The following is a 16,042-nucleotide window of genomic DNA, read 5'->3' as shown; positions in this document are numbered from 1 at the left end:
TCTCCTTTCCCTCTCCATCTAACCATCTTAGAATGCAGATTCACTAGCACCCTAAACCTTCTATCTCCTGCTCAGTGTAGCATGTTCCCAGAGGAAATGTGGCACACAGCTAGGCCAAACACCTTCCATCAATCCCAAAGGAACCACTTTTATCTGTACCAGCAGAAACATCTTCCGCCTCTTGCTGCCAGCCCAATCTCCCAAGTGGGATTTGGAGAAGCTCCATTGCAAAGAAGAGCAACCCTCCCTTCAACTTCAGACCCCCATTTCCAGCCAAGCCTGTTCTTTTGGGGTACAGAAGTAGCATCCTTCACTCAATGATGAACATTCTCACACCTGGTAATATCCTTCACATTCCAGTGACTCTGAACTACTCTAAAGCATCATCTAAACCTCACTCCAAATCCCGTACTATTGGAGTCCTCCTTTCCATCCCCCCTCAACTCTCCCACAGAGAGTTTTATACTAACTCCACACAGTTTTATCCCAACTCCCCACAGTCCTTCCACAGTATCCTCTGGAATGTCTGTGCAGAGGCATCAAACTATCCTTCATCTGAATTCTATTCTTCTACATTTTCCATCTACCAGCTCTTACTTAAATCTGACCTTCCTTTGATGACACAGCCTCCCTGGCCACTCTTTCTAGAGCTGGCTGCACCTTCATTCATTTTCATATTTATACTGTATATAGCATGCTTTATACTTCTCTGCTTATATGTCTGTCTCTCTGTCTCTTTTTGTGTCTCTCTGTGTCTCTGTATCTGTCTCTGTGTCTGTCTGTCTGTCTGTCTGTCTGTCTGTCTGTCTGTCTGTCTCTCTCTCTCTCTCTCTTTCTCTCTCTCCTCTCTCTCTCTCTCTCTCTCTCTCTCTCTCTCTCTCTCTCTGTCTTTCTCTCTGTCTCCTGAGATTGTATGCTCCATAAGAACAGGGACTCTTTTGCCTCTTTTTGTAAACCCAATGCTTAGTACAGTTCCTGGCACAGAGCAGGCATTTAATAAATGTTTATTGATGAATGATTATTCTTGTAATAAAGAATAAAAAAGAGGGGAAGACTCAGCAAACCTTATCAACATATCAACTGAGTCTGACAATGAATGCTATGTTCCGTATCCATGGTGTACCACCTTTGCAAGGAAGAGAGAGAGAGGTACATTTTCTCAATTCTTTTCCAGGACCAAGCTTTTTGGTCATTATAATTATATAAAAGCTTTCTATGTTTATGTCAGGTTGTCAACCTGGAAGGTTAATTATATGATAAAACCCTTCTAATTCAGATGAATTGAAGAAATGTCAGTTCAGATTAATTGATTTTGAAATCTAAATGTAAAAATACTTTGAAAGGGCATATTTTATTAATTTTAAGTAATCATTTTGTCAATCAACAATCATTTATTATGTCTTAATAAGTTCTAGGCACCATACTAGGAACTACAGAGACAAAAAATAAAGAAAATATTTATCTTTAAGGAATTTAGGACCTACAATAATCTAATTTAGGCTAATAAAATGTTACTTCATAGAGATGCTACCTGATGAATAGGCCTGAATGACAATCATTAGTAATCGGCACATTGTTTGACGAAAACAGGTATAGCTAAAAAAGATTGCTTAAAAACAGTTTATTTACTTCATTATAAACATAACTCTCCCCTTTAAAAGATTTTTAAAGTAAACTCCATTTTCATAGTGCAATGGTAGATTTTTAACCTAGCATATGTCTGAATGACCATGAGTTCTGAAATAATGCAGCTCTAACTAATGAGCTTTTGCTACAAGTTTCTTCTTGCAGATAATTATTTAGCTAAAGTGTATGTAAAAATCTTCACTAAATCTTTTCTGCCAATTGTGACTGCATTTTTCCCGTAATCGTTGATTGATATAACCTTTGCATGCCTTTTTTTTTTTTTGCTAACTGTCCTACCAAATATCAGTGCTGAAGATGCATTATTCTCCTCCTGACCTCTTACAAAATTTCTGGGAAACCACATTCACATATGCACAAACGATTTGTTTCTTTTACTGATTGGGAGATCCCTAAACTGCCTTCTTTCTTGAGACAATCACCTATCTTTCCCTGAGTTGCTGCCTAACCTCAGGATAAGCACATCTGTGTTTACTTTGCTTTTTAGAGAGACAGAAATTCCATTATTGGTGATCAATATAGATGGCCTCATATCATCCCTTATGTCCTTGAAGATAATCTGGGTAGGTACATCATTTGGGCTAGAGTTCTTATTCCTTCACCCCCTGTCCCAGACTCTGGCCTCCTTCAAACCCAAAGCTATAGGTGAAGGAGCTGTTGAGTTCAGATCTCTTTTAGTTGAATATGGAAAAAATTTTAATTTTGTTTTCATCTCAGAATGGAGGTTGGCTGGGAAGAGAAATGGAGACAGGCATAAAAAACATAGATCTGTCTCTATGGTTCAATTTAATAAAAAGAGACTATGATTGCCCAAGTCCTTCCTAGTTCTAAGATCTCTAATCCTAGGACTTATAGTCTTTATCTAGAGTCAATGAAGTGAAAGACTGAGATGACTGGTCAGGTACATTGGATTTAAATGCACAGAAGCCTGGATATGAATATATTGCTATGTAAAATTAAAAAAAAATTAATTCATTTTTCAAAATAACTACCAGAAGAATCTATTGGAACTATATCTGCTCATTGTTATTGATGGAGCTTTCTACAATTGAACACATTTTTCCTCATCTTCCTTTGGAACCAAGGAAACAGGAAGGTTGTGGTGGAAGGAGCACTGAACCCACATAGAGTTCAAGAAGTTGAGTTCAGATCCATACTGCCACTTATTACTTGTGTGACCTTGAGCAATAATGATAATACCAGTAGTAGTTAGTTGCAGTTTAAGGTTTCTAAACTGATTTACAAATATTATTTCACTTGATCCTTACAATAGCCCTTGGAGGTAGTTGCAATTACAATCCCCATCTTGCAGGCGGGGAAAGTGTGGCAGACAAGAAATTAAATATCTTGCCTAAAGTTATGTAGTTAGATAGTGTGTGGCTAGATTCAAACTCAGCTCTTTCTGAATCCAGGCTCATCACTCTTTCCACTACACCATCTATCACCCAATTTACTGGTCAGTCACTTAACCTTTCTGGTTCTCAATTTTTTAGAAGGATTGGAGAACACAATCACTCAGGCCCCTCCCAGCCTTAGATCAATGAGATGGATGGGAAATGGATGCTCACAGAATCATTTGTACCTCTCTTATGTGCTTCTACACTCTTTTGTATTTCCCCTTCAGCAAATACTTTCTCTAATTCCCCTTTGTGGTGTGGAGGTGACCCTATTTTTTCAAAGGTTATATTACTGTTGCAATGGCAGATCCTATCAAGTTGGAAAGGTTTCCTATTTGAGGATAGTAACAGACTTCCTGTCATGTAAAGACTAGCTTGGCAAATTTTAGAAAGGCTTTCTATTAGATTACCTTCAAAGTGATGAACTTAGCAGCAGTGAAGACCATTAACTAGGCTATAAGGGGTGGTAACCCAACTCTATGATGGGTATGACCTCATGGACAAACTAACAGAACCTGGAAGTTTTCAAAGTTTTGAAGTAAGTTTATATTTCATAACCCTCTATAGGACTGCAAGCTTCACGAGGGCAGAGACCATGGCTTATCCAAATTTTATATTTCCTTGAGCCTCAAAGAGTGTGTTGCATACAACAGGAGCTTAATAAATAATTGTTACTATGTAGCTAATATCTCCCCCAGAATGTATTAAGATGCTAGCTTTTCCTTTTTTAAAATTTTATTAATTTATTTTGATTTATCAACAATCACTTCCATATGCTTTTGAGTTGAAAATTTTTCTCCCCCTTCCTCCCCCCCACCCTCCCCAAGACAGAGCACAATCTGATATAGACTTTGCATTTACATACCCATGAAACATATTTTCACATTAGTGAAGTTGTAAGTAAAAATTAAAACCAATAGGAGGAACCATCAGCAAGATGAAACAAAACTCAACAGAAGGTAAAAATAAATGAGAGCGATTCGACTTCCATAGTTCTTTCTTTGGATGTGGACAGCATTTTCCATCCCGAGGCCTCTGGAGATGTCTTAGATCCTCGTAATGCTGAGAAGGGTTCAGTTTAGCAATATTAGTCATTGCATAATGTGGCTGTTATTGTGTACAAAGTCTTCTTTGTTCTGTTTACTTCACTCAGCATCAGACCATATAAGTCTTTCCAGGTTTTTCTGAAGTTAGCCTGTTCATCATTTCTTATAGCACAACAGTATTCCATTACATTCATATACCACACCTTGCTCAGCCATTCCCCAATTGATGGGCATCCTCTCAATTTCACTTGACACTTACTAGCTGTGTGACCCTGGGCAAGTCACTTAATCCCAATTGCCTCACTAAAAAAAAATGTGGCACTAAAGTCTTCATTGTAATGTCAAGGAGAAGGTTAGGATGATTGACAGTGCTGTATTATCTTCTAAATCCAATCTAGTCTGTCATCTTTCTTCAGTTCTAAGCACAGCTCTGTCCTTTTTTAGTGGGTTGCCAGCCCAACTCCATGTCATAATCTGAGTAATACCCAACTATTTTTTACTTGGATATTCTTGTATAGATTTGAACATTTATATTTTTTGCAATAGCCATGGATGTCATTGCACTGATCACAGGATTTTGTATTATATTAATATTTGAAGGGGAGATACTTTATTAAAAGAGAATTTACAAGGTTGTGCTTTACATTACCAAATATTGGTAGAGTATTTTTGTTAATTAATAAACAAAGTAATATTTTGTAATCTCTATACCTTTCCATCTATTAAAAGACTGTGGAGGTATGTTCTGCCATAGAAAATAATCTGTGAAAGATTGCCAGTTCCCATTTCATATTTCCAACAAGAATACCATCAAAGAGCTTAGCATATTTTCATAAAGATTTAATAAAGTTTAAAAAGTAAGCATGTGGTTCAGTAGTTACTAGTATCTTCTTGGTCGCCTTTTGGGGAAGGTAATAATACCGTGAATATTTTTTTCTTTTTCTTTTTGTATTTTCTCTCATCTGTGGTGCATTGAAAATCAGTCCCTCAGTGCTTTTAAAATAATATTGTCTTCAGCATGAATTTCTTCTGTATATGTTTAGTCTGGTCTAGCCACTCTTTGTGACTTCATTTTCTTAGGTACTATTCCTCATATGCCACTGTGTACTGAGATGTTAGGGTCCAAATATTGTGGTTCCACCATTATTAATGAAGATAGTACAATACTATAGCAATATTGTCAAATTTGTACCCTGCAACATCTATTTGTTGTCCTACTTCCTAATTAAACATGGGGTTTAGTAGAGTCTCACAGCAAACTTCCTTTGGGCTTGTTTTCCCTTCCACTGCTTTTTACTGTGCTTTCAATTTTATGCTATTTGGTTCCATAAGGTTTTGTAAATGAACTTATATTCTAAAATGGTGCTATCCTTGTTTACCAAGCCTTTCTGCTCAGCAAAGAGATCACTGCTGCTAGCCAGCTTCTGAACACTTTAAGGAGAATCTGTGAGCAGCCCTTTCATTTAGCTGTGCCTTCTTAATATTTTCTATTTGATTCATAGTGATATTTAGTTCTTCTTGTAATCTATCTACTCACTGGTCATTGGACAAAGTCTCCTATTTAGACTACCAAGAGATAAATAGTTTATGGATTAACTCAAAGCTGTGATTATTTTTAGCTTCTGCCTTCTTTTTTGCACTTGCATCACCACCAATGGAGAAAGTGAAAGTGTTGGCTTAGGATAAAGAGTCATTTTGTATTTTTCTTTGTTTATAAGGTGCCATGTCTAGGTACTAGCTTGTTGGTGATGAGCCCCTTTATATTCAGTCTGGTCCATAGAAAAACATATTTTGTTTCCAAGACTGTTTTATAAACTTTTCTTGCATGTTTTAAAAGCCAGATCTTTGTTCCATTGTTTACAGTGTTCCATTGTTCCCTCTTTCAAAAGCTCAGGGTCACTTCCATGCCATGAAAAGGCATTTGACTGGGCCTGTTCTATAGGTTGGAGATGAGAATTTAACTTTGGAAGCCTCTACTATTCAGTTGTTCTCTTTTTCAGCATATCTTTAGTCATTCAGGCCAGTCACCTTGATACTTCTTAATTTTAACAATAATAGGATAGCTAGAATTGAAAGTGCTTTGTGATTTGCCAAGAGCTTTACAAATAGTCTTTCATTTCACTCTCATAACAACCCTGGGAGATAGGCTCTATCATCATCTCCAGTTTTGTAGATGGAGAAACTGAGGCAAACTGAGCTTAATAAAATTCTAAAAAATAAATATAATACTCATCTGTAAAATAGGGATAATAATAGCTCCTATCTCCCAGGGTTGTTGTGAGGATCAAATGAAATAATATTTGTAAAGTAATTAGCATATTGCCTGGCACACATAAAGCAGCTAATAAATGCTTGTTTCTTTCCTTTCTTGGGAGGTAATAGTGGCAAAAGAGTAGAGGAAAGATTTAAGGTATGTTTTGGAAGTGTAATTGAAAGCATAAGGATAGGGATAAGGACTAGAAGTGTGATTTCATTAGTATAGAGAATTTCTAGTTGATGAAACTCCCTCTGTCAGTGAAAGTTGGCACTTTCTTTGCAATTTATTGTCTTGAAGAGGTGATTAGACCCCTGAGAGGCTATGTGATTTCTTCAGAATCCCTCAGCCAGTACAAATCAGAGGTGGGAGTGGAGGACTCTGAGGCCAGCTCTCTGGACACTATTGACCATTGGCTTTCAGAGTGATTAGTGTTGAGAGGTGGAGGAATAGGAAGAGTCAAAGATAACCTCCAGGTTACACAATGGGCAAAAAGGGGAATGATAATGCCCCTGAAAGAAAGACCAATCAAAGAAGGAGGAACAGATTCAGAGGGAATATGACAAGCTCATTTTTGTATAGGTTTAGTCTGAGGTACAGGCAAAACATTCAAGTAGAGAGGTCCTGCAGACAAAGATATGAACCTTTAGCTAAGAGGAGCAGTTTAGGCTAAAGACATGTTTAGTAAAATTAGGTGGCTCAGTGGCTAGAGAGATAGGCCTGGAGAAAGGAAGACCCTGAGTCCAAATCTAGCCTCATATATGTTGTATGATCTTAGGCAAGTCACTTACTTTCTTTTTCTTCATTTTTATCAGTTGCAATTAGGGGTCAGATGAAATAGTAGTGAAAATGCTTAGCACAGTGCTTGGCACATAGTAAGCACAGTTTAGATGCTAGTTCTTATGATAAGGACGATGTTTAGGACCCATCTGCACAGAGGTGGAAATTGAAGTCATAGAAGTGAATGAATCTTGCCGAAGGAGAGAAAGAGGAAAGGCCTGAGGACAGACCCTTGAGGAATACCCTTGTTAAAAGATTAGGAAGAGGGTAAGGAATAAGCAAAGAAGATGGACAAGAAACTAAAGAGGTGGGAAAACTGGGAAGGCTTGGTATCTCTGAAACAAAGGGAAGAGAAAGTGTGAAGAAAGGCGAGACATCTCTAGTGTCAAAAATTGCAGAGAGTCCAAGAAAGGTAAGACCTGACAAAGCACCTTTGGATTTGGCCATTGGTGGCCTTTGAGAGATAGGTTTTAGCTCGGGGGGGGGGGGGGGGGGGGGAGTCTAGCTCTAAAACCAGGATCTGATTGGTGGTTAATAGGCACTGTTTTTGTTTCCTCTTTTTCTTCAGAAATTAATGCTAAAGGAGTTGTTCTGCAGGCATTTGAACAGTACCGCTTAAAATCCTGCATTGGCTTTAAACCATGGGAAGGAGAAGAGAATTATATTTCAGTGTTCAAAGGACGTGGGTAAGAGAAAGTTATGACATTCCAACAATTTCCTGAAAACAGAATGCCTCTAGCATGTTGTAAATCAAAGCAATTAACCTCAGGCTATCATCTTTGGGTGGTTCAGATGTTTGGCTTGTGCATGGAAAGTGGCTCAGGGAGACAGGGAAGAGGCAGTAGAAGAACTTTAATTAGAAAAAAAAAAGATCTGAGAATTTTTATATACGTATGTCCAATATTTATAGCTCCAAAAACCTATAGTGTTAACAAGGAAAGGAGGAGGAGTATTTTCTGTCTCTCCCTTCCTTCCTTCCTTCCTTCCTTCCTTCCTTCCTTCCTTCCTTCCTTCCTTCCTTCCTTCCTTCCTGCCATCCTTCCTCCATTTTCTCTCTTCTTTCTTCTTTTCTCTCTCCCTACCTCCTTTTTTTTCTTTCTAAAATTCAATTTCTTGATCCATTTTCTTTTCACATCACAATCATTTCACTGCCTCACCATATCGAACCTTCTCTGGTGAAAAAGAAAAAAAAACTAACCCCAAAACATCTGGTAATGTATATAACATTCTACTTCTCAACATTCCTATCGATCTTTTCAGGTTTATTATGTATTATCCCAATTGAGGCATATAATATTCCAGCCAAACTGGCCTGATTGCTCTTCTTTCTGTGAAGCATTCCATGTTCTGTCTCCTTGTCTTTGTACAGGCACTCCCCAATTTTTGGAATGCCTTCTCTCTTCACATCTGCTTCTTAGAATCCATAACTTCCTTCAAAGTTCAGCTCTAGACAATGTCCTTTGTGAAGTATTTCCTGATTCCTTCAGTTGCTAGTGTTACCCTCCTTCCATTACTTCACATATATTTCTTATATTTGTATATATTCTTTCTTAGAATATAAGCTCCTTTTAGGCAAGGACTGCTTCATTTGTCACTCGGTATCACTTGTGTTAGGTAGACACTATGTGCATGATCAGAAGATGAATCACAGAATTATAGAATTTGAGAGTTGAAAGGGATCTCTACAGCCTCCTAGTCTAATCCATAGCCCAAAAGAATCCCCATGATCACACATTTGCCAAATAGTCATGCAGCCTCTTCTTAAAGACCTTTGATAAGGGGCAGCCCACTATCTCAGGACATTAGGCAGCTCTTTGCACTTTTGGACAGCTCTAGTTCTTAGGAAAATTTTCCTGACGTGAAACTTAAATTTGCTTCTTTTCATCTTCTCCTCATTGCATCTAGTTCAACACCGGGGTACTTTTCTTCTACATGACACCTATTCAAATCCTTGAGCAGAGGTAGTATATTGCCTGTGAATCTTTTCTTCTCCAGGCTAAACCTTCCAATTTCCTGATGTGAAATAGACTCAGTGTGTATCACCATTCTTGTTGGCTGGATTCTCCAGAAACTATGCCTTTCTGAATGCAACCCAAGATGTAATGTGCTTGTTTGTTAGCCATACCATACCACCAAGTCATATTGACATTGTAGTCCTCTCAAAACCTCAACACGTACTAGACAAACTTCAGCATAACCATGTCTCTTTCCCCTCCCCAACCCCATTTTTACTTGTGAAGTTGATTCCTTTTTAACTCCAGTATCAGATTAAGTCCAGTGCTCTGCTCTGGAAAGGTGTTTTTTTTTTTGGACCCTGACTGTTATTTAGTAGGTTACTTATTCCTCCCCCTGTTTTTTTTTTTTTTTGTCATTCACAAATTTGATGATCTTACCATCTTTACCTTTATTCAGGAAACTGATTGATAAAAGTATTAAATATCACAGGACCAATTCCCAGGACCCTCTACTACAGACTTCCTGCCAAGTTGACACTGAACCATTAACATTTCTTCTTTGCATTTGACCATTCAACCTATTCTGAATTTAACCATATTATAATATAATTCAGACCTATCTTTGCCACAAGATAGTATTTCATTAAATGTTTTCCTAAAATCTAGACAGATCAACCCTTGTTTGCTTTGTAGAGTTACTTTAATCAATTTATTCAACAAATAGTCATTGATTGCCTGTAATACGCAAGATCCCAAGCTGGAAACATCCTAAAATATGCTTTATTTCCTACTTGTCTTTTTCTAAAAATAGTATTTTATTTTTCTAATTACATGTAAAGATAGGTTTCAACATTCAACATTTTTTAAATAAAATTTGAGTTCCAAAATTTTTCTCCTTTCCTCCCTCCTATCTTCCCTCCCCAAGATGGTAAGCAATCTGATGTGCAATCATGTAAACATATTTCCACATTAGTCATGCTGTGAAAGAAGAAACAGAATGAAAGAGAAAAGCCACAAAAAACAAACAAAAAAGTGAAAATAGCATACTTTGATCTGCATTCAGACTCCATAGTTCTTTCTCTAGATGTGGATTGCATTTTTCTTCATAAATCTTTTGGAAATGTCTTAGATCATTGTATTGATGAGGAGAGCTAAGTCAATCATAGTTGATCATTGCACAGTGTTGCTGTCACTGTGTACAATGTTCTCCTGGTTCTGCTCACTTCACTCAGCTTCAGTTCATGTAAGTCTTTCCAGGTTTTTCTGAAATCTGCCTGTTCATCATTTCTTATAGCACAATAGTAGTCCATTACATTCATATACCACAACTTGTTCAGCCATACTCCAATTGATGGGTATTGCCTCAATTTCCAATTCTTTGCCACCACTTAAAGACTTGCTATAAATATTTTTGTACGAGTAGGTCTTTTCCCCTTTTTTATGATATCTTTGAGATACAGACCTGGTAGTGCTATTGCTGGATCAAAGGGTATGCACAGTTTTATTGCCCTTTGGGTATAGTTCCAAATTGCTCTCCAGAATGGCTGGATCAGTTCACAACTCCACCAACAGTGCATTAATGTCCCAATTTTCCCACTTCTTTCCCAACATTTATCATTTTTCTTTTCTGTCATATTAGCCAATCTGATAGGTGTGAGGTGGTATCTCAGAGTTGTTTTAATTTCCATTTCTCTAATCAATAATGACTTAGGGCATTTTTATATGACCACAGACAGCTTTAATTTCTTCATCTGAAAACTGCCTGTTCATATCCTTTGACCATTTATCAATTGGGGAATTACTTGTAACTCATTTCTTTCTATATTTTAGAAATGAGACCTTTACGAGCAACATTGGCTATAAAAATTGTTTCTCAGCATTCTCCTTTTCTTCTAATCTTGGTTGTGTTGGTTTTGTTTGTGCAAAACCTTTTTAATTTAATGTAATCAAAATTATTCATTATGCATTTCATAATATTTCCTACCTCTTCTTTAGTCAAAAATTCTTGCCTTCTCCATAAATCTGAGAGGTAAACTATTTCTTGTTTTCTTAATTTGCTTATGATATCACCCTTTATGTCTAAATCATGTACCTATTTTGACCGTATCTTGGTATATAGTGTGAGAAGTTGGTGTATGCCTAGTTTCTGCCATATTATTTCCCAGTTTTCTCAGCAGTTTTGTCAAATAGTGAGTTTTTATCCCAGAAGCTAGAGTCTCTGGGTTTATCAAACAGTAGATTACTTTTTCCTTTTCATTTTATTTTCATTTACTACTGTGTCTTGTATACCTAATGTATTCCACTGATCCTCTTCTCTATTTCTTAGCCAATACCAAACAGTTTTGATGATTGCTGTTTTATAATACAGCTTTATATCTGGTACAGCTGGGGCACCTTCCTTTGCATTTTTTTTCATTAATTCGCTTCATATTCTTGACTTTTTGTTCTGCCAGATGAATTTTGTTATTGTTTTTTCTAGCTCTATAGAGTTTTTTGGTTGTTTGACTGGTAAGACACTGAATGAGTAAATTGATTTAGGTAGAATTCTCATTTTTATTGTATCATCTCAGTATATGCATGGGCAATTGATATTTTTCCAGTTGTTTAGGTCTGACTTTATTTGTGTGAAAAGTATTTTGTAATCAGGCTGATATGCTTTCTGGGTTTGTCTTGGCAAGTAGACTCCCAAATATTTTATATTGTCTACAGTCATTTTAAATGGAATTTCACTTTTTATCTCTTGCTGCTAGGCTTTGTTGGTAATATATAGAAATGTTGATGATTTCTGTGGGTTTATTTTATACCCTGAGACTGCTCAAATTTTTAATTATTTCAACTAGTTTTTTAGTTGATTCACTAAGTATACTATCTTACCATCTGCAAAGAGTGATGGCTTTTTTCCTCATTGGCTGTTCTAATTCCTTCAATTTCTTTTTATTCTCTTATAGCTAAAGCTAACATTTCTAGTGCAATATTGAATAATGGTGGGGATAATGGGCACCCTTGTTTCACCCCTAATCTTGTTGGAAAGGCTTCTAGTTTTTCCCCATTACAGATAATGCTTGCTGATGGTTTTAGATAGAAACTACTTATTCCATTTATTCCTATGCTTTCTAGTGTTTTTAATAGAAATGAGTGCTACATTTTGTCAAAAGCTTTTCCTGCATCTATTGAGATCATCATGTGATCTCCGTTAGTTTTGTTATTGAGATAGTCAATTACGTTGATAGTTTTCCTAATATTGAACTAGCTCTGCATTCCTGGTATAAATCCCACCTGGTCATAATGCATTATCCTGGTGATAAATTGTTATAATCTCTTTGCTAGTACTTTATTTAAAATTTTTGCATCAATATTCATTAGGTAAATTGGTCTATAATTTTCTTTCTCTGTTTTAGGCATCAGCACCATATTTATGTCATAAAAGGAGTTTGGTAGGATTCCTTCTTTGCCTAATTTTCCAAATAGTTTGTGTAGTATTAGAATCAATAATTCTTTAAATGTTCAGTAGAATTCACTTGTAAATCCATCTGGCCCAGAGATTCCCCCCCCCCATTTTATGTATATATATATATATATATATATATATACACATATATTTTTATTGATGAACTATTTTGAGTTTTTAACATTCACTTCCACAAGATTTTGAGTTCCAAATTTTCTCCCCATCTCTCCCCTCCTCCTCTCCCAAGACAGCACACATTCAGAATATCCTTTTCCCCAATCTGCCCTCCCTTCTATCACTCGCACCCTTTTCTTATTCCCCTCCCCTTCTATTTTCCTGTAGGGCAGGATAGATTTCTATACCCCATTGCCTGTGTATCTTATTTCCCAGTTGCATGTAAAATCAACTTTTAACATTAGTTTTTAAAACTTTGAGTTTCAAATTCTCTCCCTTCCTCCCTCCTCACCCACCATCATTGAGAAGGCAAGCAATTCAATATAGGTATAGTATGTGTAGTCCTGAAAATCACTTCCATAATAGCCATGTTGTGAAAAACTAACTACATTTCCCTTCATCCTATCCCACCCCCTATTTATTCTATTCTCTCCTTTGACCCTGTCCCTCCTCAAAAGTGTTTACTTTTGATTACACCTCCCCCAATCTGCCCTCCATTCTATCATCCCCATGCTATCTTGTCCCCTTCCCCCCTATTTTCCTGTAGGGTAAGATAGATTTCCATATCCAATTGAGTGTGTATGTTATTCCCTCCTTAAGTCAAATCTGATGAGAGTAAGATTCACTCATTCCCTCTCACCTTCCCCCTCTTCCCCTCCACTGTAAAATCTTTTTCTTGCCTCTTTTATATGAGATAATTTACCCCAGGTGATTTTTCTTAGGGAGTTTATTGATGGTATGTTCATTTTCTTTTTTTAGAATGGGGTTATTAACATATTCTGTTTTCTGTTAATCTGTGCAATTTATATTTTCGTAAATGTTCATCTATTTCACTTAGATTGTCAGATTTATTGGCATAGAGTTGGGCAAAATAGCTCCTAATTATTGCTTTATTTTCCTTTTCATTGGTGGTGAATTCACCCTTTTCATTTTTGATACTGGTAGTTTGTTTTTCATCCTTCTTTTTAAAATCAAATTAACCAAAACTTTATCTATTTTGTTGGTTTCTTTAAAAAGAAAACAGCCTTAGTTTTATTCATTAGTTCTATAGTTTTCTTACTTTCAATTTTATTAATCTCTTTTTCAATTTTCAGAATCTCTAATTTGGTGTTTCATTAGGGACTTTAATTTGTCCTTTTTCTAGTTTTTAAAATGGCATGCCCAATTCATTGATCTGTTTTTTCTCTATTCATGTAAGCATTTAGAGATATAAAATTTCCCCTAAGCAATGTTTTGGCTGCATCCCATAAATTTTGGTATGCTGTGTCAGTATTGTCATTCTTTTTGATGAAATTATTGCCTGTTTCTATGGTTTGTTGTTTTACCCACTCATTTTTTAGGATTAGATTATTTAGTTTCCAATTAATTTTTTATTCCAATTAATTTTAATCTATCCTTCCATGGCTCTTTATTAATTGTAATTTTTATTGCATCATGATCTGAAAATGATGCATTTAATAATTCTGCTTTTTTGTATTTGAACGTGAGGTTCTTATGCCCTAATACATGATCAATTTTTGCATAGGTGTCACGTGCTACTGAGAAAAAGGTATATCCCTATCTCCACTCAATTTTCTCCAGAGGTCTATCACTAACTCTTTTAAAATTCTAAAATTTTAAATTTTAAAATTCTATGTTTTAAACTTCGTTCTTGTTTATTTTGTGGCTAGATTAATCCAGTTCTGAGAGGGGGAGGTTGAGGTCCCCCACTTGTATAGTTTTGTTGTCTATTTTGTCCTGTAACTCACTTAACTTGTCCTCTAAGAATCTGGATACTATACCACTTTGTGCTTATATGTTTAGTATTGATATTACTTCATTGTCTGTGCTACTTTTTTTTTTAGCAAGATGTAGTTTCCCTATTTATCTCTTTTAATTAGATCTATTTTAGCTTTTGCTTTGTCTGAGATCAAGATTACTATCTCTATTTTTATTTTTACTTCAGCTGAAACATAATATATTCTGCTCCAGCCTTTTGCCTTTACTCTGTGTGTATCTCTCTGCTTCAAATGTGTTTCTTGTAAACAACATTATAGGATTCTGTTTTTTAATCTACTGTGCTATCCATTTCTGTTTCATGGGAGAGTTCGTCCCATTCACATTCACAATTGTGATTAATAACTGTATTTCCCTCCATCCTATTTTTTCCCTTCTTTATATTCTCTCTTCTCTCTCTCTCTCTCTCTCCTCTCTCTCTCTCTCTCTCTCTCTCTCTCTCTTCTCTCTCTCTCTCTCTTCCTTTCACCCTGTCCCTCCTCACCAGTATTTTGCTTCTAACCACCACTTCATCTACCCTCCCATCACTCCCCTTTCTTTTCCGTTCCTCTCCTACTTTTCTATAGGGTGAGGTAGATTTCTTTACCCAAGTGAATGCATTTGTTATTCTCTCTTTGAGACAAATCCAATGAGAATAAGGTTCAAACAGTGCTCACCCCCTCACTTCTTTCCCTCTACTGTAATAGGTCTTTTATGCCTCTTCATGTGATATAATTTACCCCATTCTGCATCCCCTTTTCTTCTTCTCCCAGTACAATACTTTTTTCACCCCTTACTAATTTTTTTTTAATCATCAAATCAAAGTCAACTTATGTCCACACCCTCTGTCTAAGTATACTCTTTCTAACTGCCCTAATAGGGATACAGTTCTTAAGAGTTACAAGTATCATCTTCCCAAGTTGAGATGTAAACAGTTTAATCTTATTAAATAACACTTTTTTTCTTTCTTGGTTACCTTTTTATGCTTCTCTTGAGTCTTGTATTTGAAGATCAAATTTTCTGTTCAATTCTGATCTTTTCATCAGGAAAATTTGAAAGTCCTGTATTTCATTGAATATTTATCTTTTGCCCTGGAAGATTATGCTCAGTTTTCCTGGGCAGTTGATTTTTTGTTGTAATCCAAACTCCCTTGCCTTCTGGAACTTCATATTACAAGCCCTCTTATCCTTTAATGTAGAAGATGCTAAGTCCTGTGTAAGCCTGACTGTGGCTCCTTGATATTTGAATTGTTTCTTTCTGGCTTCTTGCAGTACTTTCTTGATCTGATAGCTCTGGAATTTGGCTACAATAATCATTGGAGTTTTCATTTTGGGATCTCTTTCAGGAAGTGTTCAGTGGATTCTTTCAATAACTATTTTACCCCCTGGTTCTATGATATCTGGGCAATTTTCCTTGATAATTTCTTGAAAGATGCTGTCCAGGTTCTTTTTTTGATTGTGCCGTTCAGGTAATCCAATAATTCTCAAATTATCTCTCCTGAATCTATTTTCCAGGTCAGTTGTTTTTCCAATGAAGTCCTTTATATTTTCTTCTATTTTTTCATTCTTTTGATTTTGTTTGACTGATTC

At 36.2% G+C, this 16,042-nt stretch overlaps 1 pseudogene; it reads left to right on the top strand.

Annotated features, from left to right (window-relative positions):
• Nucleotides 1-16,042, top strand: part of LOC110212552 (meprin A subunit beta-like) — a 34,849-nt pseudogene that overhangs the window by 2,039 nt on the left and 16,768 nt on the right.

Source organism: Phascolarctos cinereus, unplaced genomic scaffold (genome assembly GCF_003287225.1).
Source record: "Phascolarctos cinereus isolate Bilbo 61053 unplaced genomic scaffold, phaCin_HiC Scaffold_4;HRSCAF=312, whole genome shotgun sequence".
Taxonomy (NCBI): domain Eukaryota; kingdom Metazoa; phylum Chordata; class Mammalia; order Diprotodontia; family Phascolarctidae; genus Phascolarctos; species Phascolarctos cinereus.
The sequence above is the reverse complement of the archived record's forward strand: the minus strand, read 5'-3'. Positions and strand labels throughout refer to the sequence as shown.